This window comes from Spermophilus citellus (genome assembly GCF_964194105.1).
Source record: "Spermophilus citellus genome assembly, chromosome: 5".
Lineage (NCBI taxonomy): Eukaryota > Metazoa > Chordata > Mammalia > Rodentia > Sciuridae > Spermophilus > Spermophilus citellus.
Window position 1 is genome coordinate 9,173,452 of NC_138186.1, and position 15,081 is coordinate 9,188,532.

General features: G+C 41.5%; 1 protein-coding gene across 11 annotated transcripts in view; it reads left to right on the forward strand.

The window, feature by feature from the left end:
• Positions 1–15,081, forward strand: part of ATXN1 (ataxin 1) — a 385,115-nt gene that overhangs the window by 119,230 nt on the left and 250,804 nt on the right. For 4 of the 11 annotated variants that reach the window (XM_081294749.1, XM_081294754.1, XM_081294745.1 and 1 more), the window contains one exon: positions 12,795–12,902. The exons of the other annotated variants lie outside the window; for them this stretch is intronic. The gene's annotated coding sequence lies outside the window, so the exon portion shown is untranslated. The remainder of the gene's footprint in view (positions 1–12,794; positions 12,903–15,081) is intronic. 11 annotated transcript variants of the gene reach the window in all.

The window sequence follows — 15,081 nt, forward strand, 5'->3', positions numbered from 1 at the left end:
AAGAATATATGTGGAAGTGAAAGCTACTGGTTATTTCTGCCATTCCAATGCTCAGGTGAAATTTCCAGGAACCCCACATTGTGAGTCTTTAAAATGCCACATACACACTACTGGCAGACTCCAAGCCAACCGAGAGGTGGCTAGGTAAGAAAGAAATCATGCAAGCGGAACATCTTGATTTTAAAAAATTTACATTCCTGAAATAGAATTTTTTTGGAGAGAAGCTTTTCTTGAATGATGGTAGATTGAAGGCTGTAACTAAAAATAGAGCTGCACGTTTTAATAAATGAAAATTAGTCAAGATCCTAGTCGGTCCTTCCTGTGTTCACTTCTCATTTTGGCACTTCGTTGCTTCAGTCGGCGTGGGCTGTGCCTGTCTCATGCTGTTACACTCTTGGCTTATGGATTTGACTTGATGACACCACCTCGGCCATCACCGTCGTTGCCTGGAGCACCTACCTGTCTGAGCTCTGAGAGAAGATCTTTATGAATAGCCCATTTAATGCAAACGTGTTCCTGACTCGGGAACCTCAGGGTCTTTGCATGACTCCTGAAGAGCATCTCCATCAATTTCCGTCCCCTTCACCTGGTTAGATTTTCCTCTTGCATTTCTTGGTCCCTCTCCTCCCACTAATTGGAGAGTCGTTTGCAGTCCATGTGAGTGGAGGCCGTGCCTGTGTCCCTCTGTCATGTAGCTTCGGTGTTTGAAACTGGGCTGTCACACTCTGGAGCTCAAGAGTGATGCATCAAGTGACTGAAAGGCTGAATTAGCCCATTAACCCTTTGAGATACAGATCGCTGTTACAGTTCTACAGATTTTTAGACATGGAGGCTCAGCAGGTTGTGTGGTTGCCTAGGTTCCCCCAGGTGGTAGGGGTGGGAGCTGGCATCACAGCCAGTGTGCCCCCCCTGGAACCCATTGTCCTCCCTGCTCCAATTTGCTGCCTCTCACCTGCTGCTCATCTGATGTGGGCTTTGTTTTGTGTTTGTTTGCACCTTCCTTCTTTACTGTCTATCAAATCACCGTGACTTCCTCTCTTTGAATATCCCTGTCTAACAGATCATTACGTTTCTGCTTTGCAATGCAAGAACTTGCCCACGTTTCAGATTCAGCTCATTTGAGCCCTGAGCAGCTCACACCCACACCCGGTTAGTGCCATTGTCTGGGCTGGGAGGCCATGGCAGGGCAGGGAGAGCAGTCGCTGAGGCTTCAAGTGGGAAGGATTCACAGGTAACCCGCAGAGCGCCTTATCTCCTAAATGCATGTGGCCTCATGCCGCTTCTAATGGCATCTAATGACCTTGGGTTCTGAACAGGTGCCGCCTTGTCGCCTGGCTCATTTGTCACTGTGTACGTTGCCAGGTAGACTGACATAACGTGGATGGGGAAAGCAAAAATACCTCTCCTGGGTGCCTGGAAAGCGTTTGTCCATTTATAAAGCAGTTATTCTTGTTAATTCTCTTTTGTTTGTTTTGGGATACAAGAGCCAGCTAGGAAGTTAAAAATAAAAAAAAAAATAAAATAAAACTCACGGTAGAAGCTGAGGTCACCACCCTTTAAAAGAAAACCTCAGGTGTGGACAGGGCCCTGGGTGGCCTCATTGTGTCACTGAGAGTCCTGCAGGAGCACATTGGGCGTGGTCCGTGGGCTGGGTGCACATCCTGGAACTGGGTGTCCCAACCCCCTTTAGGGCTCCTTTCACAACTCAGTGGCGTCTCCCCCGCCCCAGTCCCCAATGTACTATAGGATCTAAACCATAGAGGATGAAGCCTCTCCTTCTCTTAGGTTGTTGGCGTCTCTATCAAAGCCATTTCTTTTGGACTTGGATTGACCACTGACGGAACTCAGAGGATCTCGTCGAGTCTGCATGCTCACTGTCGCCCACACTTCTCAGACTCCTAGGACCCGAGGATCTTCCTCTGCAGGGGTGTGTGGGGGGTGGAGGGGTCAGGGAATGGTGCAGAGGAGGGGCGAGACTGACACAGCACCTCACATCTTTCATCCACAGCCTCTGGAGACTTCTACTTTTCCTCTAGCAAAGAAATAAGCCCCGAGTTTCTTCTACTAGGAAAGTTGGTGGAAGGGGTCACTGTAGGAGATTGAACTAATACCACTACGTGTCTGCACATCACCAGTGCAATCGTTTAATCAAGTCCTCCCACAAGAGGGGACTTAATCCTCTCACTGCAGACCCTTTGACCCCCTTGGTAGCTTCTTCTCGCTCCTAGATCACTGAGACAGGGGATCTTCTGCTGCCCCAAAACTGACACCCAGGAGGAGACTAGAAATACTCAGGGAGTTTCCCAGCTTCTTCCAGGAACAGCCAGAGAGAGAGAGAGAGAGAGAGAGAGAGAGAGAGAGAGAGCGAGCCATCACAAGATCAGGGCAAAAACTTAACGATCAGATTTAATGAGCTCTTATTATGATCTAGACCCTGCACCAAGTGCTTTACCTCCTCTGTCAAGTTCAGTCACCACAGGCTTCCCACAACATAGTTACTGACATTGGCTCCATTTGGCAGATGAACAAGTTGAGGCTCAGAGAAGTTAAGCAATTTACCCTCTGTGGCAGAGCTTCAAGTAACAGACCTCTGATTTGGAAGTATGCAGTCTCTGGAGCCCTGGCCACCTGTTGCTTCTTGCTTTTCTTGTCCAGAGGTGGTATATATTCATTTAGAAGAACCTGGAATACAAAAAGGAATGCAGGGCAGACCACACAAGACAGCCTGAGCACTTTTTTTTTGGCATCCTGTAGAGTTTTCAGCTGGGCTGGTGCTGATGGCTGGGTCCCTGAGCTGCCTTTCTCAGTGGCCCAAACGCTGGGAACACATTGCCCTGCTGTTCCCAGCCCACACTGCACGATCTTATGGCTCATCAAGTTTTATGTCTCTTATGGATATTTATGCTTATAATTTTCATACACAAAGATCTTATTTTATGATTTACATAATTTACACGGGCAATCAATTCGTCCAGCATTGAATTCTCCAGATGTGCCACTAATGTTAGCAGTGCCCTGCTGGACTTCCCGGACTGTCTATCTGTCTCCTTTGAATATCTCTGGTTGTTTCCTTTGGATACATTTCTAGTTGGGAACCACTGGCTGGAACAGTGAGGGCCTCCCCAGGGCTCCTGATGCACGTTATTAAATTACTCTACTTGAGTACTCACCGGCCCTGAGAAGAACGTCCGTGTGTCTGCCTGCCGGACAGCGAGGAGCACTGAGCTTATGAAACAGAAACTAACACCAGCCTTGCCAATTTATTGACTTAAAAATCATATCTTGTTCTCATTTGCTTTTATGGTGTGGTTTTGAGGGAGGTTGGCTATTTCCCTTATGTTTCTTCATTTTTTAAAAAAATAGTCTATTCATGCTCTTTGCTTATTTTGTTAGGTATATTTTTATGCATAATTATATGTACTTATTTTGTATTAAGAATATTAACTGTCAGTGGTGTTACAGATATTTTTCCTGCTTTGATATTTTCCTCTGAATTTTTTTCATGATGACTTTGACATACAAATGTTTAAAATGTTTGTGTAGACAAATACATTAGTGATTTTTTTTGCTTTTATACCCAGAAAAGCCTTCTGTTCACTACATTCAAATGAATATTTATCTCTAATTTTTAGTATCTTTATTATTTCCTAGTTTATATTTAGAATTGATTTTGATATCTGATCTCAGATATGAGAATCCAGTACTTTTGCCAAAAGTCTAATCAGTTATTCTCACATCTTTACGTTGATACTCTTTCCCCTCTGATTGGAGATACTACTGTTTTTATAAAGTAGTATATATATCTAAGCTTCACATTTTTTATATTCTACTTTAGTTTCAATTTTTCAGTTTCAATGATTTTTAACACAGTCAAATTTTCACATGTAATTTATATTTTCCAAAATTTCTTAGCTATTCATTTATTCTTTCATGTATACGAAATAGAAGACTAATTTGTTCAGATTTAAAAGCATCTCTTCAAAACAATTTTTCATTGTAATTGATCACATGTCAATTTGGAGAGAATCAAAGTCTTTGATTACACAATTGCAACTTTTGATCCCTTTACACTGTCTCACTCCCAGTAAAGTGTGGTTTATGCTTACAGGATTTGAGCAGTTCTTGTTAATTTTTCCTTAGAGATTTTGAACTGTTGGTTATAATTGTGAACTCAATGTTTATTTCCCTTATATTTTTTCACCAATTATTGCTGAGTTTTAGGGGAACTATTAATATGCATATTTTAAGTGTGTGCATACATACATATCTTCTAATAACTAGCCATTTTATTAATCTCATTAAATTCTGGAGCCTTTAACCTAATTTCCCAAAAGATTCTCAATAGGCAATAGTAGCATTTTTAATAATGATAATATTTTCTCCTACATTTTAACAGTTTTTACTTTTATTTCTTCTACACCCCAATGATGTATCAAATAATAATGGTAGAGCAGGTGCAATTGACTTTATTTCTGAATTTATTTTTCACTTCTTTATTTTTGTAGTGCTGGGGATCAAAGCCAGGGCTGTGCACATGCTAGGCAAGTGCTCTAGTACTTTAACTTTTAGTAAGATGTTGGCTATTGATTTATGGTAAATGTCTTATTGTGGCAAACATTCTATTCTAATTTTCAATACACATTCCCACAGAATCTTTTAGAAAATGTCTTTGCAGCATTTTGCTAGTGATTATTTTTCCGTTATATCAAATAATAATATGAATTATATAATATAATTTATTGTCATGGAAATGATGCATTTCTGGAGGCTTTGAAATTACTTGGCCCCCAAATTATTGGACTTTGGTCTTTTTTATCTTTGATTGTTTCATTATGAAACCCCTTCTCTCTGAATTTTTTTTTGTATTTGTGTTTTCTGATCACAGGTTTTACTTCCTAAATTAATATTAAAACATTTTTTTTTCTAGAAAACCTGCCATTTTTATATTTTAAATTTTGTTAATATACAATCACTATTACATTCCTTAAAATCAAAAATACCTTTAACATTTCTAGTTTTATCTCATTTCTCATTTTTAATTTGGTTTATGTGTTCTTTGGAACACTTGGTGAGCTAGAGGAAAATATGTTTTATTTTGTATGTATTTAAGGACTACCTTTTGAAATCCTTTTAATTTAAAATTTCTATTTATTTTTGTAAGTATTTTTGTGTTTACTTGCCTTTTGTGATTTCCTGTTTATTTTATTTTTTAATTTTTATTTATATATTTATTTATTTATTTATTTTGTGTGTGTGTGTTTCTTACAGTGCTGGGGGTGGAACCTAGCCTCATTCATGCTAGGCAAGTGATGTACCACTAAGCCACATTATTTGGAGACAGGATCTCTGTTTCCCCAAGTTGCCCAGCATGGCCCTGAACTTGTGGACCTCCTGCCTCAGTCTGCTGAGTAGCTGGGATTACAGGCATGTGCCATTGCTCCCCTACCCCTTTTCTAATTTCTTGAGTTGATTTTTTTTTCTTTTAAAAGTTTTCTTGTTGAAACTATTTAAGGCACTTGTCCCTGACAACAGGTTACCTACATTTGATAATGTTCTCATTATCTTGATCATCTCAGTCTGCAATTGTATAATTCATTATCTTTTAAGACCTTACAACTATTTAGAAGAACATTTTTTAAATGCACAAGTTGATTTGAATTGTTTATGCATCTGCTTATTAATAAGCTTTCTTGCATTGGGATCACAGGATACTGAGATATAGTGAAATTTCCTTAATGTTCCAATACATGATTAGTTCTTGTTAATGTTCAATGAGCCCCTGTACAGAAGATGGCATGGTCTAGTTATCTGGTTTTTCTAGACATCAGATCAGTGACATTTATTATTTTATCTTACTTCTCTGGGTTCTTATTCAATTTTCATCTGATTACTTTTCAAGTATTAAAAGCAATAGGGTAGATTTTAACAAGACTATTTCATGTCCGTAAATCTTTGCTTATTTTCCTTTATATATTTCCTTGCTATACCTTCCTGGAACTTTTAACTTTCTTTGGAATGTAACCCTTGTCATTAAAAAGTTCACACATTTAATGTTTAGATATTTGATTCTGATTTTATATTAACTTTGTATTTGCCACTTTCAAATGTGCATTTAATTTCCTGATATTCCTTTGCCCTGATTTTTTTTCCTTTTTATTTTCATGGGTTTCATGCAGGTAGCATGAGGTCATTCTTAATTTATGATTCCATCTGAGATTTTTTTTTTTTTTTACTTCTTAAAAGAGAATTAATGCCTGTCTTCAATGTGGATGTACTTGTTCTAGATCTTGTCATCTTTTTATTCTTTTTGCTTTTATGATTCCTTGATATTTCTTTCATTTTCTGTTTTGTGTCAGATGATTTATTCTTTAGTACTAGTCGCATTATACATTATGTTTCAACTTTTAGTTGTCTTCTTCAGCTTGATGAAAAATGACCTGTGTTTCTGAATAAGCAAGGTCAGGAAGTGTATTGGCTATACCTCATCCCTGTGTGAGATGACATTCACACATTTTTATTCTCCTTTGAGATTCTTCTTTCTATAAAGGCAAATGTACACCTACAGGTGTTTTGATCCAGTTAATGATTTTTAAAAAACATACTATATAACTCTTCTTATAAGAATTATCTAGATAATCTGAGTTATAACTTTATTCAATTACTTCTTACTTATATGGTCCAATGTGTATTGCATTTTTCCCTTCCTCAGTGGATACTTATAATTTTCTTTCTTTGACCTCAAAATTCAAAAGTTTACCCAGGAGGCAAATAGACGGCTGCCTTCATTAATTGATTAACTTTTATATGTATGTATATGTGGATGTCCGTTTTTATTAATTTTTTTCTTGGACAGATTGAGCTTTTTTTTTGTTTTCCTTTTTGTTGTGGGATCCAGTTATTTCTTCAGCTCAGAAGTTTTCTTCCATTGTATCTTTAATAGTTACTTCTTTGTATGTGTTCCAATCACTTCATGAACCACTCATGTCCGTACGGGGGCTTTCTATTTGTCTCCATATCCATTGTCATCTTGCTAATTATTTTACCTTTTTTTCATTTTTTCTTTTGCATTTGGGTATCATTTTCTAAATTTACTCTTTACATTGCTGATTTGATTTTCTAGGTGTTCGTCTCCCCCCCCCATTGGTTTTAATGTAGTTTCAAATCATACTTTTGATAATTAATCATTGAAAAAAAATCCAAATGTTTTTCTGTAATGTAGCCAGGTTGTTTTTATTTTCATTCCTTGTCATTCATCTCTGAGTTCTGACTTTCTTCTTCTCCTTTTTCTTTAAGGCGCTAATCACATCTTGTCTGAAGCTCATTTCTGTTTTCAGGACTAGCTCTTTTGAAAAGATCTCCCTCCTTTGTTTCTCGAACACTCTATGTTGCCCTGACACCAAGGCCTCACTGTCCAGCATTGCCTGTTTGGGGGTTCATTCATCATTGAGTGACAGGAGGGTTTGCCTGGCCTGGAATTAGTTTTTTGATGCTCCCTGTGTGCCCAGGCAAAGATTGGACTCCTGCTCTCAGTCTTAAGTTGTAGGCTTGGTTCTTAAAAATCACAAAGCCAGATGTGTGTGCCCGCTGCTCCACAAACTGGGAGGGAGCGCGAGCCTTAGGCACTCTCTGAAGGGGCTCTTCTCTGGGTGGCTTCTGCTTGGCAGTGGGTGAAGCCATTTTTCAAGAGAAGATGCCCTGATCCTGAATTTCTCCCTGGCCCTAGCTTCTCTGCAAGCCCCCTATGTAGCCACAAATGACTCCCACTATCAAAGCCCTGCTTCAGAAAGAGACTGCCCACATCGCACCCGTAGCCACTGCATGGCCGCGGTTGTGCTTGGTTCTCCTGCTCGGTGCCTGCTGAACGCGGGTGATCTAGAGCCCAGACACTGTCCTGCTCCGGAGCCTGTCCTCCCCTGCAGCACTCACCCCTACAGGTTGAAGCTGTGACCTACCCCCGCCCCCCGCCCCCCCCTCCCCCGCAGTGCTGTGTTCAAAGTTTTCCTCCATAATGCAGTACCGCTTTTTCCAGGAGGAGAATCACAAATTGCATTTCTGGTTCATCCCTTTATGTAATGCTCCCCGTGGCCTATCTAGAAAATGTCTTCATGTTAAAAGTGCCTGATGCCTTCCTCTGTTTTCTAGATTTGGGGTGGACTTCCCACTCTCTTTTTATTATTTTGATACTGATGTGCACATTGATGATTTTCCCTAAAGAAGAGAGAGAAATTTATAAAGCACCAATGGAGAGTTCTCTTAAATAATGAACTCCCCCAGGGCACCATGCACATAATGTAGCTTATGAAAGTTTGGTTTACACATAGATAGTCAGACGCACAGCTTTTGTATACTGTAAGCTACACCTGTATCCCTGTAATGGTCCCCAGGAGTGTTGTGCCGCGTGGTCCAATTAGGTACAGAACACGCGGCCAGCCGCCAATCACTGCTCCTGCAATAATGTTTATGATTCAAAGTGAGGCCCGCTTCACCCTTTGCACTTTTCCGGTGGCATTTGCAGCTGGGTTCTGGTTATTCAGCAGATAATTACTTCACCCTAGAAGCCTCAGCGATCTTTGCAGGCCCCCTCTTTATAGGGAGAGCAAGAACGCCAACATATTTTAAGGAAACAAAGAACAATAGTATCACATGTCTTCGAATAAAAGTGAAGGGGGAAAAAAAACAGTTGTCTTCACATCCAAACACAATGTGGTCAGAAACAACAAAATAGAAGTCAAGTGGGCACAGGCAGAGGGTAGGTCCTGGGCTTAGTGAACCCAGAGGAGCTTTATTTATTTACTTATATTTTCTCCTTTCTCACCGGCCCAGCTGCAGTTACTGTCAACAAAGGCAATTCAGAAAAAAGAGAGAATGTGCGTGTGTGTGTGTGTGTGTGTGTGTGTGTGTGTGTGTGAGTGTGACTGTGTTAGGCAGAGGTAGAGCTGATTTGCTTGCTTGCTGGAACATCCAGGGCACAGATGCTTCCAGAACAGGGGCCCCACTGATCGGCCCGTGTGGAACAGACCTGGACTAATGTTGGGCTTTCAGGTAGAGTCAGTGGCTCCTGCTGGAAGGTCATTCTGGACAGTGGTCTCAGCAGGAGGTCTGTGTGGCATGATATGGAAATTCATCTTTTCTTTACTGCAGGACTTTCATTTTTCTTTTCACTAATTACCCAAACGGAGGAGGTGTGATCAGAAGACAGATGTGGAACCTGTTGGCTCATCACAGTCGAGGGTCCCTTCTTTCTCCTGCGAGACCTTGGGCATGTCAGACCCGCTCACGGTGGCCAGGACAGGCTGTGAGCGGCTGTCTTGTGGATGACCATGAAAAATAAGCCAAGAGCCATCATTAGGGACCAGGAAGGAGTGGTTTGAGAATACCTTTGACCTAAAATGTCTTTGTCTTCCACCAGCTTATTCTAGTGGAAAGCAGGCGGTGGCTTCCAGCAATTGACCATGGTTGCCTGTGGTAGATGGGCACATTTTTGTGTGTGGACACATCAGGTAGAAGCAGGCCTGGCTCTGACAAGTCTTTCCAAGGGAATCAGACATGAAGACAACCATGACGCATCGGGATGTGCTTTCCAATGTTACCCGTGTGGCAACCGGAAGCACCTTTCACCATCCAGGAACCGTCATGCATGCTCCAAGGGGAGGCTTCCTTAGAAGCACAGGGGAAGGAGACGAGTAAAGAAATGGCAGTCTTGTTTAAATATTGGTAGTGACTCAACTGTGTGCTGTGCAGGGGGTTCTTCATATGTAACTTCATCTAATCCCACAACTCCTTGAATAAGTATCACCACCCTGGCCATTTATTATGGTGAAAGGAACACAGGATTGAAAAACTGCTACACCTTGTCCCAAGCCATGTAGCTAGCCATATCTGGGCTCATCCTGGGGTCTTTGGCTGATGAACCTACATTTTTTGGTTTCCAGCTGTATCACATTAGTTATCCTACCGATTCTATTCCTTCCTTCCTTCCTTTCCTTTCCTCTTGAAACCTTGGCCAGTATGTTTGGTTTTTAAAATTCATCTCAGACCTTGGGATGAATCCTGAGTCAGGACTAGTTTTGGGGGAACTGATTTCACTTATGGGCCTGGAGGGAGTGGTGCCCCTCCACCCCATATTGGTCACCTGCTCATCGTAAAACGTGTCTTAGGGGAATTTCTTTTCTATGAGGTTCTGAACACTGGGGGTCAAGGTTGTGTAAATTCAGCTGTAGGGCTCCTGGAGGTTTCTGTATGACGGGATGGAGGGTATGGGAAGGGGAGATGGTCCAGGAATAGTGGTGCTGTATCCCCAGTAGTGGGGCATCCTGGAACATGGGTCAGGGAGGATTGGGAAGGGCTGTGCTCTCAGGCAGGACTGGATCCTGGGAAAGGGCTAACCTCAGGCCTGCCTGTAGGGGGCGCTTGGCTCCAGGACCCAAGACTGCAAGATCTCAGCCGCTTCTAAGCATCAGGCTCTGCCAGTTCCCAGAGATTGGATTCTGGGTCACTGGCCCATAGCAGAGGTGGCCTGGTCCACCCTGAGGCCACCCTGTCTCCCTCCACTTAGAAACCACTGTGTTCTGAGAGTGTCTTTAACGTTGCTGTGTGCCTATGATCATTATCTTGCAAAGCTCACGTCATGTTATTTCACATTAGGCTCATTTCTATTTTATAGATAGATGCATAGCTGAGGCTCAGTTACGTACTCAGCCTGTGGTCATCGTGGAATATGAACCCAGGCTGTGATTTCAAAGCCGTTCCGTCTTTCTGGCAGGCCTTGACATGAAGCAAAATAAGCTTTTAAAAGTAGGGAGAGTTAGTTTCCTTATCCTGTTTCCCCGGTCGGAATGTTGGCTGCTGGTTGGTGCTAGAATTAAAGGAAAGTAAATCTTTTGATTCTTTTGTTTTAAAAATTAAAAGGTTTTGGGCTGGGGATATAGTTCAGTTGGTAGAGTGCGTGCCTTGCATGCACAAGGCCCTGGGTTTGATCCCCAGCACCAAAATAAAATAAAATAAAAGGATTAAAGTGCAGATTGGGGGGAGGACAATGAGTGAAGTGTACTTGTATTGAAATGATGTGATGCTTTGTTGGTATTAATGTTGGCTGGGGAGGGGTGGAGAGAATTAAGGAGTAAAACTCCCTGGTGCCCAAGGGGAGCAGCACCTTAGGGGAAGAAAGCAGAAGGGTCCTGTGGATGAATTTCACCAACTCTGAGTCTGCGGATGACAGCCCTCTGAACCCTCCACAAGGACCAGAGAAGTAGCTGTGGGAGAGGGCAGATGCTTTGCTGGTACTTAGCCCACAGGCGTAGCTAAGTAGGAGGCAATGCCAAAAGCCTCGAGTCCTTTGGCATGGATTTTGAAAATTGTAAGATTTACAATTTGAAACCCTGGAAATGCATGAGAATTTTCTACTTGCCAAATAGATCCCACTTGTAAAAAATCTTCTATTTGTGTTTCTCCTCCTGGTTGAAACAAGTAGATTTTAAGTGTCTGCCTGGCTCTCATTTTGCATCCTGTTCAAAGGTCAGGGCAAAAAAAAGATGGTGTTAGTGTGTTATTGGAAGAATAAACTCAAAGCACCCCCTCCCCCATCTTAACACCCAGCCTACCTCTTCCCCAGTGTCCTGCGGGCACCTTTTTTTTTTTTTTGTTATTGGTGCAACAGCAATTCTAGCATGAGTAATTTGCTCCATGTGCCTCATTAGAGTAAAGCTGTTAACATCCGTAAATATCAAGGGTTTCATTTTCAAGGTTTGCCTTTGGATGGGAGGGGTTTTCTTTTTTTCTCTTTTGGACTACCTGTGTGATGTCAGGAACAAGCCTGGCTTTGTTGTTCTTCCTGCCTCTTACCTCACCTGGCCTGGACCTCAGGCAATCCAGATCATCTTGGGAGTGCACAGGAAGGCAGCTGCCACCCGCAACAGGCTGTCACAGCTGGGTCATTTTCTAAGAACCAAAGGACGTGACTCCAGTTTCCAGGCCTGGCTGTGGCTCACTCAGGGAGCATTGACATTTAGCTCGCTGCGACCTGTGCACTGGGGGATGATTGAAGTCACTGCCTGATTCATAAACTTATAGGTGATTAAACTTGTAAAGTATTTTGAGGCTGTTGCTTTCATTCATTTATTCCAAACAAACATTTGTTGTTGAATGAATAGTGACTTTGATATAAAAACACTACACAGGCATGAAACACTGGCAGCTTGTAGATAGCAATTTTTTTTTTATTTGCTCTCCTAAAGGAATTTCATTACCAAATCCTCATGAATCTTGAACCTCAGGAAGAATAATCCTTTCTTTTGTTGGAGTTTTAAATTTAGAATAATCAGACAATAGTAGAGCATTCTGTTCAAAGCATTCCTTTTAGGCTACCCATTTATTATACACTGCTCTTAAAAGGAGATGAATTTGATTAGCGTTTAATATCCAGTGTTTCTGCATAGCTAATACCAGGAAGAAATTTCCAGAAAGTTGGGCTTGCTGTTTAATGTTATTATATAGTTGGCTTTTAATTATCTGTGTTAATGGAGTATAATCAGTGATGTACATACTCCAAAATCATTTCCGTTGGCATTGGGGAGCATTGTATGATACTTTTATTAAAGTATTAAAATTGTGCTGCATTCTTTGGGCTCATAGCTCATCATAACAAGAAAGGAAGGGATGCCTCAAAAGTATACCAGAGAGATGGGTGGGGAAGGTCAGCTAGAATTTTAAAACTTATTACAGATAATCAGTACGAATGATCCCAAGACTATTATCTTGATTATTTAAATAGAAAATAATCTTCATTTTTTAAATAGATTGTGCACTGCAGCTGATAAGAAAAAAAGCGAGACTATCACATTGAAGATTTCCACATATGATGTATGTTTCTGTTCCCCAGCTCTGCATTTTGAAGTTTTCTAAAAGTGAGTCTGTTTAAGTCATGCTCCTTATCACAATAGAAGTGAATGCTCTCAGGCTAGTTATGCCCCAAACCTGTCCAGCCCATCACAGGGGCTCCAGGTACCTGGTATCTGGACATGTTCTTGTTTCTAAATAATCTCCCCTGTACTTGTGATGGAAGTTACTATTTGTTATTTAAAAATAGCCTTCTTCACATTCATTCGGCTCTGTATTATTATTTTTTTTAAAACAGTGAACGCTTTTATTTATTTATTTATTTATTTTTTAGAGCTTTGTAGTTGTTCACCGTGGTTGGGTTCATCCCTGTAAACCCACACATACATGGCTGTGGGTTTGCAAGTTCAGTTCATGTTCTCCCCCCTTTTCCCTCCTGTCTTCCTTCCCCTCTCCCTTTCTCCTTCCTCATAGGTTTCCATTCGCTCATCTATTAATTTATATTTTATTGGTTCTTTGTTATCCTACTTTCCCTTCCTCTTTCCCTTATTTTACTCTAGCTCGCACACATGAGGGGAAACATTCTTCCTTCGAGTTTCTGAATTTGGTTAATTTCACTTAGCATGATAGTCTCCAGTTCCATTCATTTATTGGCAAATTTCATTCTTCTTTATGGCTTCTCAATTTCTTAATCCATTCCTCTATTGATGGGCATCTCGATTGATTGCGTAATTTAGCTATTGTGAATTGTGCTGCTATAAACATTGATGTGGCTGTGTCATTGTAATATGCTGATTTTAGATCTTTAAAAACTTTTTTTTAGTTGTAGATGGACATAGTATCTTTATTTGATTTATTTTTATGTGGTGTTAAGGATGGAACCCAGTGCCCCACGTGTATGAGTCAAGCGCTCCACCACTGAGCTGCAAACCCAGCTTCTGGTTTTAGATCTTTTGGGAAAATACCCAGGAGTGGAATAGCTGGGTCGTGTGGTGTTTCCATTTCTCGTTTTTTGAGGAATCTCCATGCTGGATCCCAGAGTGGTCGTGCTCATCTGCAGTCCCACCAGCAATGTAAGAGTGTTCCTCCCCCTCCAGAAACCTCACCAGTATGTACTGTAGTTCACACTTGATAATCGCCATCCTGACTTGAGTGAAATGAGATCTTAGTGTAGTTCTCATTTGCATTTCCCTGATTGCAAGAGATGTTGAACATTTTTTTCACATATTTATAGGCCTTTTGTGTTTCTGCTTTTGAGAAGTTTCTTTTTAGTTCTTTGGACCATTTATTGATCGGTTTATTTGTGGGGTTTTGGTGGGTTTTTTTTTTTTTTTTTGGTGTTAAGTTCCTTGGATATCTGGATATTAATTCCCTATAAGAGGACTAGGTGGCCAAGATTTTCTCCCGTACTGCAGGTTCTCTCTTCATGATCTTAATCATTGGCTTTGCTGTGCAGAAGCTTTTTAGTTTGATGGCATCACACTTATTGATTCTCAGTTTTATTTCTTGTGCTTTGGGGGTCTTGTTAAGGAAGTAGGTGCCAGCACCTATATGATGGAGTGCTGACCCAATGGTTTCTTCTAGCAGTTGTAATGTTTCATTCAGTTGGTTTTTAATGGGCAGCAATGACAGAAAGAATTTTTGCAGAGTTTATTTTCTGAGTAGGGGGCTTCTGGATTTCTTATGTCTTCTTAGTGTAATGGGCCAAAAAATGTATTTCTGCATCACTTGCTGTTGGCCCCTCCTCTCCTATCATATTTGGCCATTTACCTGAGTGATGAGATTGCGTGGTTCGTGCCTTGGGGGGCAGTGATGGTCAGTTTTTCAGAGTGAGATGAGTGGGGCGGGGCGGAGCTAGTGTGTCAGAAAAGAACTCCAGTCTTTGGCTACAGGGTGGCCTGTGGGACTGTTCTTGGTAAGGCGGTATGAAGGTCTCTGTCACTGCATTCCGTCTGGGCACCAGCAAGGAGCAATCAGCATTGATTGCTTCTGCCGGCTTGCCCACCTGTCGCCAGGCTGGGAGACCTTTGCCTGCTTCCCCTCCCTCACAAGTGCCTCTGTAGTACACCTGTGTGGATGCATCTGGACCCCTCAGCTCCCCAGCTGGACACCAAGCAAGGGGAGCCTGGGAGGAGGGTCATGTGGCTCCTTGGTGGAGGCCACTTTCTATGTTTTTAGTCTTACAGGTCAACGCTGCAAATAAATATCCTCCTGTAGTGTCCGTGTGTGCTGCGACAGGGCTGACCG